The sequence below is a fragment of the Mustela erminea genome, chromosome 1 (assembly GCF_009829155.1).
Source record: "Mustela erminea isolate mMusErm1 chromosome 1, mMusErm1.Pri, whole genome shotgun sequence".
In the NCBI taxonomy this organism is placed as follows: domain Eukaryota; kingdom Metazoa; phylum Chordata; class Mammalia; order Carnivora; family Mustelidae; genus Mustela; species Mustela erminea.
Window position 1 is genome coordinate 127,634,070 of NC_045614.1, and position 22,911 is coordinate 127,656,980.

Below are 22,911 nucleotides of genomic sequence, written 5' to 3' on the forward strand. Positions count from 1 at the left end.
GGCGGCTGGATTTTATGACCCTGAGCTCATGACCAAGGTTGAAATCAAGAGTCGCATGGTTAGCTGACTAAACCACCTAGGTGCTCATCCATGTCACTTGGTTTTATTACATTAAGATAAAATATCACTTGATATCAAGAAGAAATTCTTCCTGAGAAATGTGATGGAATTAAAAGTGAGGAAATAAATATGCACTGATTGGTATCAATCAATATACAGTTCTTCCATTACAATATACAATTTCTTCCATTACAAGGGTGCTTGAAATTTGCCGTAACAAAAATATAATTGCAATTTTACTAATTTTATATTTTAATTCTTCAGTTTAAGTTTGTATACCCACAATGGTTATGCGTTCCAAACAAAATACTAATTGAAGCCATTTTGTGTTTTTAGCTGATAATATTTAAAATTAGGGCAAAAGTGAGAAGTGATATTCAAAATATACATTCTATGGCTTGTAAAAATTAAAATCAATAGCTTGACCGTAAGTCTGTTTTATAGGTGACATATGGGCGTAGAATCCCCAAATCATCCGTCCATTTGCAGAATTGAGAGAGGAAAGCGGAAGGTTCTGCTACAGGAGCGACGAGGGAGAAAAGAGCCGTGGGGGCGGCCAAGTTGGGGGAAAATGAAACTGAGGCCAAATCATTTTATTTTTAAACCTATAAAAAGTGCATTATAAATAATTACAAGCTTAAAAATTAAGTAGCTGACTGAACATTTTAACATGCTCCTTGGGACGTTTTATCGTGTGTTCCCCTCTATTTTCGATGTTAAAATGTCCTAACAAATCAGTATAAGGTGTTTGGTCTAGGGACGATCCTTTTTTATTACACAGCAGTGAGCCAACTGGCATTTTGTCCTTTAAACAAGTGACTGTTTTCATTCCAGAATAACAATTTGTTTAATTTGATTGTTCCTAAGCAGATCCTGGAACTAACTTTATGAATCACTTTAAATATGTTCCCATTGGCTGTATATTGATTGATACCAATCAGTTCATATTATCTTTGTTCTTTCTTTCTCTATTTATTTTCTTTTTCTTGTGGATATTTGGAAGAGAAAAGGCAACATAGGAGAAAGGGTTACACAACAAAGTGTATGTTTTCAACCATTCCAATAAACATTCTCTCAGGACTTGCTATAAATTAGAAGCTTGAATTAACATTTGCCCTTTAGCATTCTGACAGATGACCCACCCTACCGGTGTCTCTTCGATAAATTACAACAAAAGCATGGACCACTCTTACGGAGATGACAGCGGTTTCCATGGTAGCCGGGCAGACAGGTACATCTCCCTGTGACTAGGTGACACTCTTCATTCTCAGCTGAACACTGACATACCTGTTTACAGTCCTTCCCATATGTGCCTGGTGGACAAACTAAGGGAAAGAGGAAATGTAAACCCAATGAATTAAATTTGTCTGTGTAAATATAGCTCTAAAAGTGAAAGCAGGGAAAAATTTATTAAATAAGACCATTGCCTACAGAAGTGCGCTGCCCTTTGGGATTTAGGTTTCATTAAATTTACTTGGGGATTACTTCACTGTTTGATTTTGTTTTGTTCAGTCAATTTGTGACCGACTGTCAAGGGCCGGCTGCAATTTTCTTGTCACTGAAGAAAATCATAGGGTGATGTCAGGTAAAATCAACTAAAATAATAGTATAATTCATGAGGGACCACATATCTGGATAAAGATATTTTTTCTGGTGCAGCCGGTTTAAATTCTCAAGGTTGTTTCTCTCTGCACATTAGCACGTACTGTATTTGTGTCACTTGTCAGCTACGTGGCTGGGTTGTGCTGTTTTCTTTTTAAGGCCGGGCAGTAAAAGCTTTCCCTCCAACTTCTAAATAATATCATGCCATTTTGTTAAGAAAATAAAAAGGTTTCTGGATATTTTTCAGCTGACAAAAACAGAGTCAAATAGACATTTTAAGTCTCACTGGTGTGTCCAATGACAATGCAAACAAATTCAGTAAAAAGAAAAGTCTATTAATTTGGCTGTTATACGTCTGAGGACCTAGAATTGAATAACAACTTCTGGATCAACCTTTTTATTTATCACCTAAAGGGTCTGGCATCATGGAAGAATGAACCTGTTTGAGAAAGTTCTTTTCACACTGGAGAAGTTATTGACTGTTTTGTTCACTGCATCCCTGTTTAGCGTTGGCTGTCCTGTGCACCTATGGTGTCACTTGTTTCCTTGGTGTCCACTATCTTTTTAAGAATATTTCATCTTCCGGTTTTCTTTAAGTAAAAATGACAGCAGTGATAGCAATTCTAACTTCAAGGGCCATTGGTTGCTTGCTTAGTATTAAAAACAAATACTAAATAAACATAGGGCAATTAATCAAAAAAGAGGGGGTTTTTTTCGCCCTTCTTGACTGGGATATATACAAATTGGAGAGCATTATGTGGAATCTGACTCAGTACTTGAACGGCTATTTAAATAGTCTGTTGTTGGTCTAGACATTTTTTTTAGCATAAGATTCACCAACTGCTCAAATACATATCAATAAAGCAGTTATCTGGTGTGCCAGAAAGCACATCTGGCTTTACTGCCTGAAAAGCTTATTAACTTTGCTTGTTAATAAGTGGCTAAGCAAGAAGAAGTGATCATGGTATTTCAGACATGACTGAGAGTGCATGTTTATGGACTCCTACTTCCTTCACCTTGTTCGTCAGTACACATATGAGGGCATCACTTACATTCCACTGTGATGTGATGAAAGGGAGCTCCCCAATGGAAGCTTTCTAACACAGAAGGCTGACAATACTCAGAAAAATCAAAATATGTTTCACTAGAGGCTTCCAATAACTTTAGAACCTAGAGCTGCAGTTATTACAAATTCTTCCCATCACTGGGAAGACCTATTTTGGCCACAGATTACGTGAGCATAAAGCTTGGTCTTTCTGTGGCAAACATGACCACAAAGCCCTGTGCCCTGTGGAGATCAATGACGTTGAGAGATCCAATGGGCTATGTTGAACACAACAGGATTTGGGTAGTAAGTTCCATTATCCCAATATACTTAGTCATTTTCCATCTTGAGGTTTGGGGCCCACTGGCATAGGGTTCTGAGGAACGTGACATTCAGGCTGGTTTGCTCTGAGAGAGAGCCATCATGAATATTGTGCAGATCTGCAAGCATCCATTGAGGGTTGTGTGGTCCAGAGGAAATGGTGTGAACCTTGAGTCAGTTAAGCACAGCACTGCCAGTGGCCTGATCTCTGGTTCTAAACAAATCACTCAAGCTCTAAGAACCTCGATTTCCTCTTCTGTATTAACTATTAATTAATGTATTCTTAATTACATTACATATAATTACAATACATGTAATGTATTCTTAATTACATCTTAATTAATGTAATCTTCTGTATTAATTAAGGGATTAATAAAGCCTATCTCACAGATTGTTGTCAGGAGAAGCTGAGGGACATAGAAACATACAGGAATTTCATGGTGCCTCAATAAAATTTGTTTCATTTCCATTGAAACCCTTATATATAAAATCAGACTCAACTGTTCAACAAAAGTGCTATCTCTGGCCAAACACTCTGGATAGATACATTCAGAATAATTATGAAAAATATATCTAATATTTAAGGATCATCTTTACATGTATCTGCATTCAGGAAAAATTATTATTATTATTTTTTTTTTAAAGATTTTATTTATTTATTTGACAGAGAGAAATCAGAGGTAAGCAGAGAGGCAGGCAGAGAGAGGAGGAAGCAGGCTTCTCGCGGAGCAGAGAGCCCGATGCGGGGCTCGATCACAGGACCTTGGGATCATGACCTGAGCCGAAGGCAGAGGCTTAACCCACTGAGCCACCCAGCTGCCCCATCAGGAAAAATTATTTTTAAGGGAAAAATTTTTTTAAAAATATAAAATCACATGAAAAAGTTTCTGGAACACAAACAGGTAAAATTTTTCAATATTCTTACTAACTCTCCAATGTTTTGAGGCTTCATAACACCATTCATAAATGTTAATCACTTCTCCATCCCCAGAGCTCAGTCACATCCTTCGTTTTGATCCTTGAACTTCAGAGAAATCAAAAATCACAAAAGATTTAAATTATCTTCTTGGGCAAAACTGACCTCTGAAAGCTCTTGAAGTCAGTTCTCAAATGAGTGTTTAAATGTCACTAAAGGAATTTACAACTTATATTGCAAAGCAATAAAATGAATATCGAAATAAAAGTAAGAAAAAGTATTCTGAATGTTACTCAAAAGAATTTTTGAGAAATATTGTTGTATTTCTTAGATTACATATTCATTTTGAAAAAAATCTGTCAGTTGTCACCTATGAAAAAATGATGACTTTGACTAAGACTTCAGAGGAAATCAAAGTTCATGTAAAGCCTGCCTCATGTTGTCTGAAAGAGATTGTGGTATATTAGTTTATTGCCTCCTGATCCCAGATGGACTGCATTATGGGCATACTTTCAACCCATCTTACAAGACAAACAGAATTCTGGAATATTCTCATTCAGCAAGATATATTTTCTGGATATTACTATGTGCCAAGTTCACAACAGTGAGCAAATCTAAACATGATTCTTATACCTATCAAGCTTGCATTGGTAGGGAGATAATTACAATAAAATAACCACCAAATAAACATATAATTTAAAAACATTGTAAGAGTATTGCAGGGTGCTATAAGAGAGTATAACTCCACTTTAGACTAACAGGTATAGAATGGGGGGTGTTTAGTTCAAGATATTCTCTTTGTAGAGATCACTGACTGAGATCTGAAACACTAGAGAGTATATGTAGTGGAGAGTGAAGGGGAGGAAAGAAAGAGAAGGAAAAATTTCAGAGGGAAAGACCCAGGTGCATATGAGTTCCTGACACTATTCCTAAGGAGGATGTTGGCAATAGTGTGCCTGTATATTAGACAGTGGTCAGGCTTACCTTATTTTAAGTGTTTCTGTATTAGTTCCTTATGGCTGCTATAATAAATTATCACAACTCAGAGGTTTAAAACAATATAAATTTATAATCTCACAGTATTGGAGGTCAGAAGTCTAAAATCAAGATGTTGGCAGGGCTGTGTTCTTTGTGGAGACTTGTGGGCTGGGGTCTATTCCTTATCCTTTCCAGCTTTAGAAGCTGCCTACATTCCCTGGCTTTGGCCGTTTCCTCCATCTTCCAGGCCAGCATAGCTTCTCTTTTCTCTGAGTGCCTGTCTCCCTCTTACAAGAACCTTTGTGATTGCACTGAATCTACCCACGTAATCCAGGAAAATCTCCTTATCTCAAAATCCTTAATTTAATCCCTTCTGCAAGATCCTTTTTGCCATGTAAGATAACATATTCACAGACTCAAGGAATCAGAACATGGAAATTTTTGAAAGGACATTATTCAAACTACCACAATCTCTGCATTTCCAGATGTTTTAGGTAGCTTCTGATTTATTCCTTAGAGAACATAGTATCATAAAGAGTCATGTTTTTAACAATAACCTGATGCACAACTCTTCATAGAAATCAATACAAAAATCATATATATATATATATATATATATATATACACACATATGTATACACACACACACACACACACACACACACACACACACACACATATATATCTATATTTCCAAAGGACTGCTTTTGACTTGGGATGTTTTGGAAAAGATCGGGACCTAGAAATAACCTGGGAAGGAAGTTGGATACCCAGAGACATCTAAGGGGACAGGAAGAAAAGACTTCTCAAGGGCTAAAACTCAGAGAAATGAAGGACTAACTGTAGAATACAGTGGAAGTTTCTAGACCATGAGCTGCTTGCTCTTCTTAGCACCCTATGCAATAACATTTTATCTCTGCTTAAAAACAAGCAACTTTAGGGGTCTTCCCCACCCATCTATAGAACAGTATTTGTTTTTATGAATAAAGTACTCCTTTAAGCAAATGCTATTATGCCCATAATAAGACAGATAGACATTAGACCACTTGGCCAAACAACATGGCTAATAAATAGCAAACCCAGGAACAGAACCATGGCATGCTTAGGATAAGCTCTAAGATATTTCCCACTCTCTCAAGTCTTCTTAGGAGGTGAGAGAGATGTTGTATACTATATAGCATTGAAGGGATTACAAAGGTGGTCAACAGGCAAAGTTTTGGTTTAACTTATTAGTTAGGAAAACCAGCCTGGAAAATTTTACACTGGAAATTTCTCCTTTATCTTGTTTACTAATTAGCCATCCAGAGCACTGGAAGAACTGGTCAAACCAGTTTGGAAGTACTGTGGTTCTTTCTAACTGAAATTATTCTGGGCAACCAAATGACCACAAAACCTTTGCAGGGTGATATCTACATGGATTTAAGCAGATTCTCCATTATTAAAGCTACACTTTACTGTTTGAATTAACCAGTGAATATACTCAAAAATAAGAATAGATCAACAGTGCCTATTTTTCAGTTAGGTAGAATTTATACTACTTTGATCATGAAAATATAAATTGAATATACATAAATACCCAAAAGATCCTGAAAAGGGGAAAAATTGTATTTTTGATTTGGTTACCTCTGACGACTCATAAACACTACACCTCACATAGATTTACTACAGGGTAAATGTTCTAATAGTAATTCTTGCTTTGAGGAAATAAGAACTTCTTAAAGGTGACTTCTGAAAGGTGATTGCTATCTTTACTTTCCCCAATAAATTTAAAGATAAATGAGACATCGACTAGAGAATTTAATGAATTTATCTTTATTTAATTGTCCTATCTACTACCTTCTATAATTCATCATTTTCTGCAAGCAGTAGATCTGGCTGGCAAACATTTCATGAGATGGCATACAGAACTCAAGCCATACATATAAGAAAATGCAAGGAGTTGACTTTTTGTTTGGAAATTTATGACTGTCTGAGCATTTGACACGACACAGAGTAACTTCTTGTGGGAAGACCCTGTCTAGCCTGGCAAATAGATACATTGCACAGTCCCAAGATCACAGTCTTTCCACTGTGACAGTTACAAACTCCAAGGCCATCTACCCCAGCACAGTGTCCCTGACAAGCTAAATAAGTATAAGCAAAAAAGTGTTTTATCCTGTCAAAATGAGCATCCACAATCCCACCAGTTGTGGGGGAAAAAAAAGCGTATGCCTCTCATGATGGGCAGAGAGGGCTATTCAAATTTCATCTAATACTTTGCTTCTCACAAATTGGGATTGACCTTCCATGGCTTATGACAGCATATTTTGCTCAGGTCTTTATCAAAGGCCTGGTGATAGATCAGCTGCCATCCACCCGTTCCTCAGAATGTCTTTGTATTAAACTAATGGTCTAGCAGAGCAGCCAGCCTGACAGGCAGGTTATTTATTTGCAATCTGGTAAAAGAACTGACAACTTCATTGTTTTAATTGTTCATTTTTCATGGGTTGATGCATTAGCTCACCCGCATTTTTGTGCCTTAGTCAGAGAATAAATATATGGGAGTCAGGGCATCAGAATGACTGGGTCCATCTTAAAGTTCAAGAAGCCGAGGATAGTCTTGGTGATGGCTGTGATTACCAGAGTCCCACAAGCATTTGGGATTTTTTTGGTTCTTATCTCTGTTCTGCATCTCTTTCCTCTCTTTCAGGAAGACCTATGATGTCAGCTACTGATCTGATTGTTTCTTGAAACAATGTTCCTGTTCTCACAGACTGTTAAAGGAGAAAGACTGGAGTGGGCCTAGAGTCTCCATGTCTCAATCAATGTGGGGGCTGCCAGACAGAGTCCCCCAGATCTCAGCTATCAAAACATCAAGAGGAGACACAACTCAGGTCAGAGCCTCTCAGAATCATCAGGAAGTTTTTTGCTAAATAAACATGGCCTGGTCTCATTCTATGAGATTTGGTTCTAATCCAGTGACTCTTTGGTGAGGAATAAGTATATGTATTTCTAAATCCTATGATCCTGGCAGAGAAGTATTGAAGTAGAATTAGATCGGTGCCCTCAATTTACAGCTAAGATATCCTATAGATTGTAGATTGAATCATTTGCCCAAGGTCATAGCTGTTTAGTAGCAGGGCTAAAACTAGAACCCAGAGGTCCCAACCCTCAGATCAATGTTTTTTCATTCTCCACATCACATACCATTCTCCAAAGCAGTTTGAGAGACATCCTGAAGAAGTTCTCCCAAAGCACCTGCACATGTTAATGTGTCAGGGCACAATATGGAGGTGATCATTTGTACTCAAAGCTCATCTCAAATGCGGGTCTTTAGAGAGCAGAGGACATTTCCATGGCCCAGTTATAAGCATGAAGGGGATTCCTATTAAGATACTGGGTCCCAAATTATATTATTACTTTGTTACTTTTTTCTTCTCATTAAAATTGAGAGTGCCTCTAGGGCAAAGACAGTGTTTTATTATTTTTGATGTGGCTCATATCTCACATAAACCAAGAACACAGAAGGAACTCTATAAATGCTTGATGAAGGCAGGAAGGAAGGATGGATGGAAGGGGAAAGGAAGGAAGGAAGCAAGGAAGGCAGGCAAGCTTCTCTAGCCCAGGATACATAACTGTGTGAAAGGCTGATCCTACACAAAAAGAGAACATTGGATCCCTATATGGCATGTTTATATGTTCTTTTGCTTGTTAAAAAAAGACACTCAACATTTATAATTATTTTCAAGGCCCTGTGCTGATGATATAAAATTGAACAAGACTAGTATCTGTTTTCAAGAACCCAAAAGACTAATTTAGGAAGACATGTGAAAAATTGATACAGAATAATCTGAAAAATGCTACAAACATGTTAAAAAAAAAAAAGATGAGAGCATATTAAAGAAAATAGCTAACCCTATCATGAGGGAATTGGTGTCTCCTCAGAGAGGTGGCGTTAGAACTGGGCCTAAAAGAATGAGTAGAAATTCCTTAAAAAGAAGAGAACTAATGAGTAAAGACTTTTATTGAAATGGGTAGGTACCTTTGCATCATGGTTAGAGAGCAGGGTTTGGGAATAAGTCTGATGTCAAAGAATTGCTGGCCCTTGAAAGTGAAGTGTTTTTTATGTCACACTGAAGGCTTAATCTAGACGACTATAGAAACAACATGATCAGACTCTTGACAGTGTGTATGTTGGATTAGAGGTTGGAAGCCCAAGTAGGGGTCACTGTAGCCATGCTAGTAAGACATAGAGAACCTGACTTAGAGATCTGAAAAGGGATGGAGATGAGGAATTGTACCAAGATTTTCTTTGAGGTGGATTAGATAGTACTGGATGACAGATTAAGAGACCAGAAGTAGGGCCTCTACCTGTTCTTAGACATTTCTTTCATTGCTTTCTGTTTGTTTGTTTTTGCCATACAGTGTTTCTTTTTCCAGAATGGTCTAAAATTCTCACATTCCAATTACAAATGGGTTAAAAAATATTAAGACACTGACTTCAGAAGGCCATAGCAAACAAGCAAATCTGAATCATTACATTTTAAAAACAGACCTTTTCAGCTTACCTTGGCAATCATAGCACTGGCTGGAGACGGCAGGCTGCCAGGGTGGCATCGTAAGAGCTACAGATGGCAGATACTCTAGAGGCTCCAGATTGGAGAACAGCATGAGTGTCTGGATCAGAAAAGAGAGATAATCCCAAGACACGGGCTGGGATAGGTCCTGGAAGCGAGTTCCACCTGGTTCATTTCTTTCAGGCTTGCTTTGTGAGTATATATGCTCATGCGGAGCACACTCCCTAAGGACATATTTAGAGTGTTTCAATGTTGAAGTCAAAGCGATGAGGTTCCTTGTTGGAATGGATACCTTATATACCGTTGTCAGCATGGTATCCCACTAGGGCATTAATGATGGCTGCCACCCTTATGGGAACTTGGTGGTTGCCATCTACCAGATATGTTGATGGTATTCACAAATGGCTAGCAACAACATTTCCTCTTCATCAGTGCTCCAGATAAAAGATAAACAATAAATCACAGTTCTAGAACTTCAACATTTCAATTCAATGCTGATGGGTTATATTAAGACCCACAGAAGAAATAAATCTATTCTGAAAAACCAAGAGTTAATTTAGTCATGCCTGTTTTTCAGTTTTCTCATGTGTTTTGTTCAGCTACAAAAAGGTGAAAATAAGTAGCGTAGTTAAAATTGTGGATTATTGTTAGGAGGCTCTTACCTCCAGTAGACGTTTGGAATACAGGAACTCAAGTTGAGGGAGAGGGAAAAGTTTGCAGAAATAGGAGAATGTTAAGTATGACCAGGTAACAAGTACCAGAAATGAGGGTCTTGGAGGCCTGAGGAATGGGCCATGGTTAAAGAGCTGACATTTCCTCTATACCTAAAAGGTGCCAGAGCTGTTCTACACGCTCTACTGTATCACCTCCTTTGATAACAGAAAAACCCCATGAGGGAACAACCATTATTTTCATTTTATAGAAGAAACTAAGGAATCCAATGCAAAGTCATTCACCCAAAGCCTGTAAAGCCAGAGTCAGCATGGATAATTCAATGTCATTTTCTTCAACATGACATTAGTGTTTTTCTCAGGAGTTACTACATTAACTGGGGAATATGAAAATGTATTACTGGTTTATGGATCCTTACAGAAGGACTTACGACCCATGTCCTCACCTCATTTCACAGAATCAGGATAGTGCAGTGAGAAAGAATCTGGACAGAGCTCTAGGAGTTATCAGTTCCTAACCACGTTACTCTAAGAAAGTGACCTCCTTTCTGAGCACCAAATTGAATTTTTCCATAGCTCTACTTAGTTTTAAATTTCAAATACAGTTTCTTACAAAAGTGATCAGTAAAACATCTCGAATGGTGGAAATCTTGTACTTTGTACTTTAGTATACATGTATCATAAGGTGGCTAATGCTGTATTTGAAACCAGAGTAACTTATAAGTAAGATTAGATCCTATAATTTTCAGTGCCTGTATGAAACAGTTAGCTACTAAGTTTGAGAAGCTATGTCACTAATCACTGCTTTTTGCGAGATCTATAGAACTTAAAGGATGGGAGTAGTAGTGTACAGAAAAAAAACTCCCCTGTCTAATCATACGTAATATAAGAGTTCTTCTTTGTAATGGTAGCAAAAGGTATCAGTATTATCCACTTAGAACTCACAGATTGGATGATGAGCAATATAGTGATTTGACAAAGAGGAGGTGCTTACGTAGGAAGCTGAAAACCCTGGCAGACAAAATGCTTGAGTGTCCATGCTTATGCGCAAGTAAACTGAATCTCCCTTAAATGCATATACAAGATAAAATTTATAGAATCCAGAGGCAACATAACTAATTGTAATTACTTCCTTTTTTTCAGATTTGCTACCAGAAGAGAGGCAATGCTTTCTGACCATTATCATAGAGTGTTAACTTTGGGCATCCGTGTAAAATGAGTCCTTAATGAAAATTTTCTTTATATCAACATTAAGATCAATGAAGAACAGCAAATGATATTCAAATATAGTAATGAAACATCTGCATCAATGATCAGCTCAAACTCTGACCTGACAAACAGATTTCTATTTGGCTATCCTGAATATTAGTCACCTTTTATCACAATAGAAAAAATAAAGCATCAAAAATAGAAACACAAGGGAAGCAGTAAATATTATTTTGGATGATACAACAAAATGAAATAACTGTAGCAGAGTAACTAGATTCTTGTCAGTTCAAATCATAAAATCATTGCTTTTAGGTCATGGCTTGTGAAAACAAATTCCTTTTCTTAAGACCAATATTTTAAAGATAGATACAAAGTTTCACTCATAAACAACTACCGACATCTTCATTCACTCAGTTTGCAGTATTAATTTGATGTTTAAATGTGGCAGCCACTGTTTACTTAGAACTCAAAGTTGATCAGATCTTGGAGTTTTCTTTATTTCAAAGTCATCACTTTGTCTGAATTTCTTAAGACTAAGAACAACAAGATGTTTGAGGAAAATTGGCCCCTAACTTTCATGAATTGTTCATCTCAACTTCAACCATGTGAACTGCCAACTCTCCAAAACAAACTCCAATTCAATTAGTAATAAAATATTGCAACTCTCCGTGAAGCTCTTTCTCTTCTTAATGGCAGTGTACTTGGTCCAAAGTAAAGGACTGAAATGAACTACTTCATTGTATCACTCTCTCCTTACATATTGTCCTGAATAAGTCACATTCCTTCTTAATAATTTGAAAGCATTTTCATTCGTGCCCTGGGAATGACTAGAAGAGCTTTTAATATTATTAAGTCTAGATCAAATCAATCCAGTCTAAATAAGGCATGGGACTAATGTCTCTTTAACCACCCCTCCTTCCGACCAATTATTCACAACTATATTGGTGGCCTTGTTAGAAAATCCTTGACATCCATGATCAGAGGTTCCAGGCACAGGCCACTTTCATACATTTTGCTGACAACCTTTGAACCAAGCTGCCAAGTGAAAGCTTACCATAGTCTTAAAATCCCAAATGGTGATTCATTGTTTGCAAACAGAGAGACAGATTACCATTGTTAACTTGACCTCAGCCTCTAACTCTGAGTCAAAAACGCTTGAAAACATGGGCATCTTAACTAGAGCAAGACATAAATCAAATTACCTACAACACCACAGAGAAATGAATGGCTGGCATCTCAGAACTGTGAAGTGCAGTGGGTTTTCCTTGGAAGATGAAGTTGAGACTGATGACAAAAGACCCCATTACTTAATTGAATTTAATAAAATATGGAGGAACAAACTTTACCATGGTTTCAAATAGTTTGGGGAATACATAGAGTAATTTTAAGAGCTTGCTAACTGCACAGTTTTTCTAAGATAACTGAGACAACAAAAGGGGACTATCCCGTAACATGGATAATATTGTCTTAATTTCCTTGCTGCAGCAAAATCAAATTAGTGGATTATATTGTTTTAATGGGTTTACTTGCAGGCTTTAGAGCAAGGCGAAAGTAGAAAGAAGGAGTAAAAAGGCACTACAAGGGAGACAAGGGGAAAGAATTTGTTCCCGAAAAGACAAACAATTTTGGTAAGTGAAGGAGTTGTAGTGAGGTTAGGCAAGAGCTAAGGCCAGGCCAAACACGATCATCAAGTAAGAATTTTATGAGCATGTTAAATCTCATCATGTCACAAGTTAGACTGCAATTTTATTAAATGTCGGGTGAACTGAGTTGAGGCAGCGTGTATCCACAACTGAGGAAAAGGAAGACTTGGAAGTTCAATAATAATAACAGATCATTATTGTTTTTGGTATATGACACCAGCTCAACTTTTTCCAGTGAATTTTAACTAGAAACTGGAGGTAACAGCTAATGTGCATATATAATTTTTAAAATGCTTGTAAAATCCAGTTTTAAAACCAGACTAAATTAAAATTAAATGTTGAACATGTCTATTACTAATGAGCTAACACAAATCCTAATATCTTAGATGGTTATATTTATTATTTGCTTTCTACTTCAGATCTGGGAGGGGAGGGAAATCTGTATAACAGTCCAGAAATGTGTGACAACTCAATATTATTGCTTTTAATATCTCCACAAAAGTTCCGATTTTGCAAAACACAATCTTTTTGAAAATTGTTCTAGAATAAAAAGCACTTTTCTACACAAACATCAAATGAGTTCTTCAGAGAATTCTACCCAGAATGCTCTGGAATTCAGTGTTTCCAACAAAAGATGATACATCCCAGAAACGCTAGAGACATTTTCTCCGAGTTTGCTAAAGTGTAAGCTCTATGAAATCGGAAAGTTTGCAACATTGGCACAAACTAGTTATTTAGAAACATAAAAACATTTCTTTGGGTTTCTGGAGAATGCAGCTTAATAGGAAGTGGCATCCGTGTGCACCTGTGGAAGCTAACAGCATGGTACCCACCTAAGAATACTGGCAGGGCACAAACTCACCGAAGGATACAAATGCATTCCTGTGCTTCTTACTGAGACCTTGTCAACCTGCTGTCAAAAGTACTGGCTGAAACAGGAAAAACTCAATAACTCACCTGGTTATCTCGCCTACACTAATTGGTCTGATTTTTTTTCCTTCTGCTAATGCAGATGCGTTGTGTTTGTGTTTTGGAATTGAGCTTGTATCATTTTCAAAGATTATAAATATACAGCTTCTTTCCCAGAATAACAATTTGAAGATAATGTTTTGAAAATAGATACTTTCACAACTCAACACTAAAGTATAAGAAACACTCACATTTCAGTATATGTTCATTAACTAGAATTTTACTCATTTTAAACTATGGGAATCCACTTGACAAAAAAAAAAAAAGGAAGAAGAAGAAGAAGAAAGAAAGAGAAAAAAAGAAAGCAAACAAGATTAAAGTTAAAAGGTCAAAGTGTGATGCCCCAAGAGGTATGGGGTATGGGGTAGAATTGGGTGTTGGGGTATAACTGTTCAGTCTAACTCCAAAGTTGCCTTTGGCTCCAACCCAGTCAGGGAGGCAGCAGGATGTCCCTGGGATCGACTGTCAGGGTAACACATGTAGTGACAATTTAACCCTAAAATGTCCATGTGGACAAGCTGAAAATGACAAATAACAAATCAACGTCTCTCTGTCTCCTTTCTTTCTCTCTTTTCCACATAGCTCCTGTTTCTCTGTACTGCTCCGGTGCCTAGTAAATGAACCAACTCTATTTCTAGGCATCTGGACGTAAACTTTCAACCACTGGAATATTTTTTAATTTTTAAAAAATTTTCCCCAATTATATTGAAAAGCATTTGACCCTCTGTCAAATTATTCCTTACCTCTCTAATATAGAGCATGGAAAATTTTATGCACAATGTCTGTTATGGAAAATACACAACAGTTTCAAAATATTCAGGCCAAAGGTTATTATACACAACTGATAAGACATTACTACACACCTGGAATTTTATAATCTAAAATCACATGCTCGACACAGAAAGTTACAGCACCAGGCAGAAATAAATTCAAGTTTATCTACACAAATCTCTTTCCTTTCTGGTTTGTATAAATGCATTTTTATTAAATTATTATTTCTTACAATAACATTCTCACTCAGGAATTCATCCCATATACTTAACTCATTTTTCACACACACACAAAACCATATCCATGTACATAACTAACTCATTTTTCCTGATTGATAGGTATTTTCCTTTTCTAGCAATGTCATATTTTTCAAGTTTATAAGTTGGCAGCTAATAATAACAATTCTGCCTCACTTCACCAACTTTATTTCAAATATATTAGTTAATAACTAAAAGTGGAATGCATTGGATAACCCAAAAATTTAGAGACCTCAAAATAAGAAATTATAGAGATACATAAGTCACCTGATTATTCTCTGGTTGGAGTAGGGAACAGAAGGAGGGAGCTGTTTCCTCAATTAGTACCGGCCCGAGTCCAACAAAATCCCATCCCCAGGAAAGCTGAAATGTGGATTAAAAACATTCTATTCTAAAGCTTGAAGCATGGCTAACCAAAACCAAACCACACACACACACACACACACACACACACACACACGCAGAGAAAAATAGAGCAAACCACTAAATTGAAAGAAATAGTGACCCTTCTCATACATCTAATGGTTCCTTGCTACTTTATTTTTCTACATCTGAAATTTCATATGTACACAGGAGCCAGAGATGCTCCATATAAGTAGGCATAGAAACCACCTATAAAATATTCTATGCTTGAAAATATATCTCCCCGCCCACTACTCCCTAAATTATCCCCTTGAGAGAAACTCTCCTTTGAGTCTCTGAGTGTTCTCTATTTATATGCACTCTCCACACCCTGGAAGACATATTCAACTAACACTGAAGTGCAGAATATCTCCCTTCCTGTGTAGATTACTGGGACAAAGCTAAACACAGCTAGGTGGAGGGCGGAAGGAGGAAAGGAGTATTCAGATGGGGAAAATATGGTGGGGGAGGGGGAAGGGGGAAGGGGAAGGAAAGTAGACAAGCCTTGCATGCTAAGCAATTTTCCAAAGTAAGCTTGGCCCTTGGTGGGATATTTTTGGGTCCTGTGGGATAAATATGGCTATCACCAAAAGAACCAGTTTTCTGTCCGCAGAAAATGAACAAGACTAATACAACAAACTAGCCAACTTCTGATGCAATTATTTTCAATCTGATACTTGGGTGTATATTTAACCTCGTAATAAAAATACTTTGTTAGGGAAAAAATACTTGACATTTCAGCTCTGTGCATTTTGTTCTTTGCTAAAAACTGAGAGGAAAGGGAGGGCGTTGTTGTTTGGAATGAAGAGAAAAGAATGGGCGAATTGTGACAGATAGTCGCTAAGGAAAAGGAAGAGAGGCTTAGAAGCTGAAGTCAAATTCAGATAAGAAACTTTAACATTTCTCACTGAAGTTCTTTAACCTGAAGATCGTAACAGTGATGAGGCAGCAAGAATACTGTTCAAAGATTAATTCCCACCTATTCTTTCTCCTCTGTCACGTCTGCCCACTTCATTTTATAGAATTTTATAACAAAATTTTTTCAACAATAGGAAAGAATTGGGGAAAACATGAAATATTTATTTAGATCGCTAGTTGATGGAAACCAGTGATTTTTTCTGCAACTATTAACAACTGGTTATTTTGCTTCTACCTTCCGATAAAAATCTCTGTAACCATTTCCACAAGTTTATTTTTTTCAATTTTAAATTTAGTTTGCTGGTTGAGGTTATCATAGACCTAAACATTTTTAAAACTACTATCGAGATGTTATTTTTCCTTTGACGGACTGACAAAGAGTATAAGGCTTCACATACCCAGTGTTTGCTAGTGTCAGGGCTAAAGGCACCTTCACGCATAGTGTGATTCTAAATCAGTGCCAATTTTGTGTGGTTGTGGTGATTTGGAGATAGACATGACTTGGAACTTCCATTAAACTTGTAAATAAACAAGCCCTCAATTATGCCGCGGGTGATTTAACTTACGAAGGAACTCTCAGATCTGTGCAAAGAAAAAAGAATACAAGAATGCTCACCACAGTCTTTTTTAAATAGAAAAATATTGAAAATAATCTAAATTTCCATTTTTAGGGGATTTAACAAACAAATCACTCAAGAGGCTTGCAAAAGAGCATTCTAAAGCCATACGGAAGAAAAGTCAGCTATGTGTGAACTGATAGGAAAAGGTGCCTACAATGTTTAGTTTAGTAAATGAACAGTAAGCAAGACACAATAATAATGTTTGGTGCAAACATATTTGTGTAAAATTAAAACCTGAGGTGGGTGGTGGGAGGGGAAAACTAGCAGTGAAGCTTTTCACTCTACACACTTCTGCACCATTATTTTAAAAAAAAGTTCATGCTTTTCACATATTTATTATACACATAAGATCTATAAAACAACAAATTTGAGAGAAAAATAATAACATTGTAACATTTACTTTTTTTTTTTTTTTTTTTTTTTTTGAGCCTTTGCCCAAATCCATGCAGGGAAAGAGGGAGCTATGGCCCTCTAGTGGAGAACTGCAACAAAGCATTTCTCTTAACACTACTTAATCCCAGATTCTAAAGAAATCTCAACCTCTAAATTCATTTATGGATAGAATCAACCAAAATTTTACATCAAGCAATATCACAAAATATGTACAATTCAGTGCCCTTGAATTTACTCTTACTTTAAAAATTCTGGAAACACCCTCTGATAAAATCTTAACGCATGATGTTCTTTCTGTGTGCCCGCCTACTCAGTTGCATTTCATGGGAAAAGTCTGAGCGTATCTGTTTGCTGAGATGTTTATTTGCTATCATGGATGCTTCAGTTCCAGGAAAGGCTGACTTCTAATAGTTACAAAAGCTTGTTGCTAGTTAAAAACCAATCATTTGCTTATGCCAGTCTCTCAACTAGGATCTACGGAGACAACTGTCCTCCTCAAAACCGAATCACTGTGTGCGAATGATAAGGGTGCCTATTTTCATGGGCTAATCTAAAACATTTCTAAGAAGAAAAACTATTTCAAAATTTCAAAACTATATACGGCTGTGTCAACCGCCAAATTCCCTCAGTCCGGTTGAAGGCGTGCAGAGTTTCCTGTCAACCTTCGCTCTGAAGCAGAACAGTCTTCAACTCGACCACTGGGCTTGCTCCATATTAAGTATTGGCTACCTTGGAAATGCACCGTCTCTCAGTGTAAAACTCCCCAAAGGGCAATTCAAATCACATTTAGAATTTCCTATTTACATTGCAACAGCCATGGCAGAAGTTTGAATGTCACAGTACGAATCTGGCACCAAATGCTGAGCGTGTTCAGCGGATTCAGTTTCAAAATTCACTTCACATGAGCATGTTTTCATCAAGTGTGAGGGGGAGGGAGTGTCATGGGATAAGTTCATGTTATGAACTCTGGTCTTAAACTCTTTATCATCTTGAACAAGTAAACTAGTGTTTTTGCCCTTGCAAAGAAAGAATTTACCAGACTGCCTCACAAAGGAACCTAGCCTTTAAATGCTTCTGCAGAAAGGCTATCAAGCAAGGACAGACTGTTATTATTTCCAGTTAAATCTCCCATGTGAGAAAGGGAAACTTGGTTAGTACAGCCTACCAAGTAGAGGCAATTCCTAAAAGAGGCAAATTTTTTTTTTTCTAGACAAGTAACGAAGATTGCTAATAAGCTTTCTTTCCCAAGCTGTGTCCACGTGATGGGGAAATGTATCAGGACGCTGTTTATCTTCCGGTTTCTCCTCCTCCTCCTCCCTCCCTCTTTTTCTCCTTCTCCCTCTTCTTCTTCCCCTCTTCCTCCTCCTCCTCCTTCTACTCCCCCTCTTCCTCCTCCTCCTCCTCCTCCTTCTTCAATATATGAATTTACAGAGGTAGGTTTTTCAAAATAATCAGATGTCATTTTAAACTTTGTTTTGTGTACTTTGTTTTGCCTCTTCTTGGTTGCTACAAAAAGTGGTCTGCAAGGAGAAAATGTTTCTTCCAAGTGAACACAGCCACACACAGGCATACCATCTAAATCTCCAGATCCCAAGTCTGCCCAACTGAGGTGAACTTGAAAGAGCTCTTCTACACCAAGCTGGAAGTTACCAAGCAGTGAGCAGGACCCCTTCACATCACTATTTAGTGACTGGAATGTTGAGTTCACACGTGCCCAAGGTTCCCTAGTTCACCCATGAACGTTTATTTGCAGTAAATCATGATATTCCTAACAATTTATTACAATCTAACGTTGAAAAACGTATTCTGACCCAACTATCTTGAAGTTAGTTTAAAAATAAAGTGTACTTAAAGGCTGCATGAATTATCATACACTTCTAGACTCGGGGAAAAAAAAAGACATTATTTGGTCTTTGCGTAGTTATGTAAAAAATAACATAAGCATCCCTTGGTTAAGGCTGCTTTTGAAAATTCCTGAATTGGAGATGTAAATTGCTTCCTTAATTTGCAAACTGATAGAATTCATTTGGGGCCAGGACTATGGTGTTAATCAGCACAGGAAGCACAAGAATTCACAAATATACTTGAAGAGACCTCTTACTCTGTGGAGGGCTCTCACTCAGGTAGAAGAAAATAAGATGTTCTTTGTTACTCATGGTCCACTGGGGTTTCCTTTTTCAAAATTTTAAATCTGTTGGAACACTTTGAACTAATCGTTTACTCTGGGTTTTGATAATACATTAGCATATCAGATTAGCATATTAGATTGAAACTACACTTGCCTAACGAATGAGGATAAATCTTTCTAGAGACCCAAAATTCCCGCATAAATTTTGTTTCAAACGCCAAAACAAACAGGAAAAGAGAGGAAACTGCTCTTGTTTTATGCCAGCTTCAAAGATAGAAGCTGAATGGTTCAGAATTCATATAAGTTAAAATAATTATTATTTCTTTCTAAATTTTAGCGTAGCTTTATGTATTATTCAGTGCCATCTTGTTTGAATCATCACTGCCGTCTAGTTAAGAGAAACACTATGGCCGCCTTGCCATACACAGCGGGCCCCATAGCGTAATGGAGCGATAGGGGAGCTGCAGTTGGAAAGATCTGGCTTCTCTGTTAGCGCTCCAAAATGAAGACGACGCTACTTTCCAAACATGGCGCTGCCAGGTACGAGAATTCATGTTTAAACAAGAGCTGGCCCAGGGCCTGGCACAGAGTTGGCAACAACAGCAACGAGCAGCTTTACTCCGGAGCGGCAAGTGGGTAAGCGAGGGATGGAGGTCAAAGGCAACAACCCAGAACTGCCAGAGGAAACATGTGGAGCTCACAGAACTCACCCACAACCTAAACCTTAGTTGTTCATTCAAGCACAAGGATTAACCCATGTCAGTGTTTCCCAGTCTTAGCCGATCTATAATCAGATTGTTTCCACGGGAAGGAGGGATTTGGCTAAGTTGCTCTTTATGTAAAAACAATAGTATGTAAGCATTCGAGAATTTATCACGAGCAGTCCTTTTCTACATAACCTGGTAGATCATGTCACTCCGTTGTATGAAGTCCTTCCGTGGCTGCCCCATTTCATTCATCTGAAAGCCAAAGTCTTACCATGGCACACGAGGCCCCATATAACAACCCCCTGCTTTTCTAATTTCATCTCTGTAGTTCTTCCCTTCTGTTTCTCCACTCAAGCTGGACCCCCTGGCCTCTCACTGCTCTGGAACTCTCACTTTGACTCAACTCTTGCCTTCTCTAAGAGACCCACCTTGACCACCCCTTAGTGCTATCAACTGTTTTGCCTACCCTGTATTCCTGATGCCATTAACTTTACATGTTCTACTTGTTGTTTTCTTGTTGTTGTTGTTGTTTTGTTTGTTTGTTTTTCCCACAGTAGTACTTATCACCCATCATGCTACAGATTATAGTTGTTTGGGGCTTTCTTGTTTCTTACCAGTTTTCTCTCACTAGAATGTAATCTTGAAGAGGATAGTGCTCTTTGGCAGTTCATGAGTACATCCAAAGGGACTTGATCAGTGGTTAGCCCATAGAAAAATGGACATTAATCAACAATTCATGGCAGAATACACTTGAAGAGACAATGTATAAAAAAATGCAAAACCTCACCAGTAACTGAGGAGAGGCAAATAAAAGTAATATTTCCCTTAAAAAGTCTGACACAAAGTCAGACAATGAAGTAAGGCAACAGCAACTCCTGCTAGCTGGCTCACCTACTTTGGACAGCAATTTGGCATTATTACACAAAGCTGAAGATGCAGTGCACCAGCAAAGCCACACAAGTAGAAACCCCACGTAAACCCTGCCACACATGCTCCAGGAGCCGGGCACAAAGATGTTTGCTGGAACACTGCTGGCAGTGCAAAACAACTGGAAATAGCTGGTGTGACTCTTGTCAGAAGAGTGGAGAAAAAAGCGCTACACCTTCACACAACAGGGGCCTTGCAAGCCCTCAGAAGGATGCAGTCAACATCTCCCAGTACAAACCAACTTCGAAAACCACAGTTGAGGGAGAAATCGGGTTGCGTGTTGGGAAGCACCATATGATATTATTTGTCGATGAAAGGCTCAATGTTTGCAAAATGTTATTATCTGTTGCTAGCTGATACGTGATCAACTCCTTCACTCTGTAAAACACCCTGCACTTCATGAAGCACTGTCCTCCCTCAGTGTGGAACATTTCCTCTCATCCTATTTCTGAGTCTGCTCCAAGTGGGGATGAAGTTCAGTGATTCTGCTCCATTTACAAAGAATAGCAAGTTATGTCTCTGAACTGTGTCTACCTTGGTATCACATACACAGGCTTGCTTGAGTTGACTCTCGTTGAGAGCTGCCCTCAATCTCCAGAGTTGCACACAATGTTCGCATTAAATAATCTAGGTCATTAGAGTTCAACCATGACTTTTCTAAAGGGCTGTTTTCATAGGCTTTATCTTGTTCCATGTGACATATCTCCAGCAATAGACCATTTTAGTTGTTATTTGCAGATACGGCTCTCAATTTTGGAGGAAATAGAGCCATACTATGGTTCCCAAATGCTACATTATCAGAAAGAGAATAAGATTTTTAGATACGATCTAAATATGTGAAGCTTTAAGTATAAAAACAGTTAACTCATACACTTTTCTAGAATGCCAACAACTTCATTTGTTATTTGAAACGGGGCAAAACAATGTATTGGGTTTTAAATGTTCCTTAAATCTCCCCATTTTTTCCCCCTTTCGAAACATTACAATTCTTTGTTAAATGCCTTACTTAGGATGGAAATAACCAAGAAGCTCCCTAGCACCCAGCAGAATTCTTCTCTTTTTAAGTGGGGACCTGTCCCTTTTACAGGCAAGGGGGACAAAATGAGATTAGGGTGGATCCTAGACAAAACAGTTAGGAAGAAGCATTTTGTGCGTTTTCTTCAACTTCATCAAAATGCCTTCCCTCACTCTAACTCCCGGTAACAAAGATCCTCATCTGACTTTCTTTAAATTACTTGTTAGCCAATTTGGTGTCAGGGGTTATTAATTCGACTCTGTGAGTTAATAGTTAATCTCAGTGGTTTCATGATCTCTCTGGAGTTATTAGTAAAAATGAATGTGCACATGTGTTTTTCTAGGGAGAATTTCCACAGCTTTTGATGGATCCTCTAAGATGTTAATACCCCAAAAAGTCAAAAAATTATGTTTTATGAATTGGGCCTTGCTTCCAGCTGTGGTTTTCACAGAGTGCTAAGCATGACGATTCCTTGGCTTACTCTCTGAAAGGTTCTGATTCAAAGGACCTGGGTTAAGAGTCAGGAATCTGCATTTTTAAAAAGTACTTCAATAGCTCTTGATGACACGGATTCAAAAGATGACACTAGTCCACAGAATAAAATTTAGAGTTTTTAGTGTTGCCTTCAAGGTCTTTGTCCCTAATTAATCTTTCTACTCTTGTTTTATTTCATCCATTACTCATACTGCCTTACGAAACACAAATCATTCTTCCACTCATTTACTCTTGCATTTGAAGAGTAACTGTTGGATTCATTACAGGGACCCTGTGCTGTACTTCAAAGATGCCGTGACTAACACATA

General features: G+C 37.7%; 1 protein-coding gene across 6 annotated transcripts in view; it reads right to left on the reverse strand.

The window, feature by feature from the left end:
* Window positions 1-22,911, reverse strand: part of LOC116589965 (multiple epidermal growth factor-like domains protein 6) — an 83,672-nt gene that overhangs the window by 20,694 nt on the left and 40,067 nt on the right. Inside the window, exons 4-6 of one of the 6 annotated variants that reach the window (XR_004285473.1) lie at window positions 15,266-15,361; window positions 12,561-12,642; window positions 1,254-1,385 (exon numbers count right to left, since the gene is read on the reverse strand). The exons of 4 other annotated variants lie outside the window; for them this stretch is intronic. The gene's annotated coding sequence lies outside the window, so the exon portion shown is untranslated. The remainder of the gene's footprint in view (window positions 1-1,253; window positions 1,386-12,560; window positions 12,643-15,265; window positions 15,362-22,911) is intronic. One more of the 6 variants, XM_032341696.1, reaches the window with a different exon arrangement.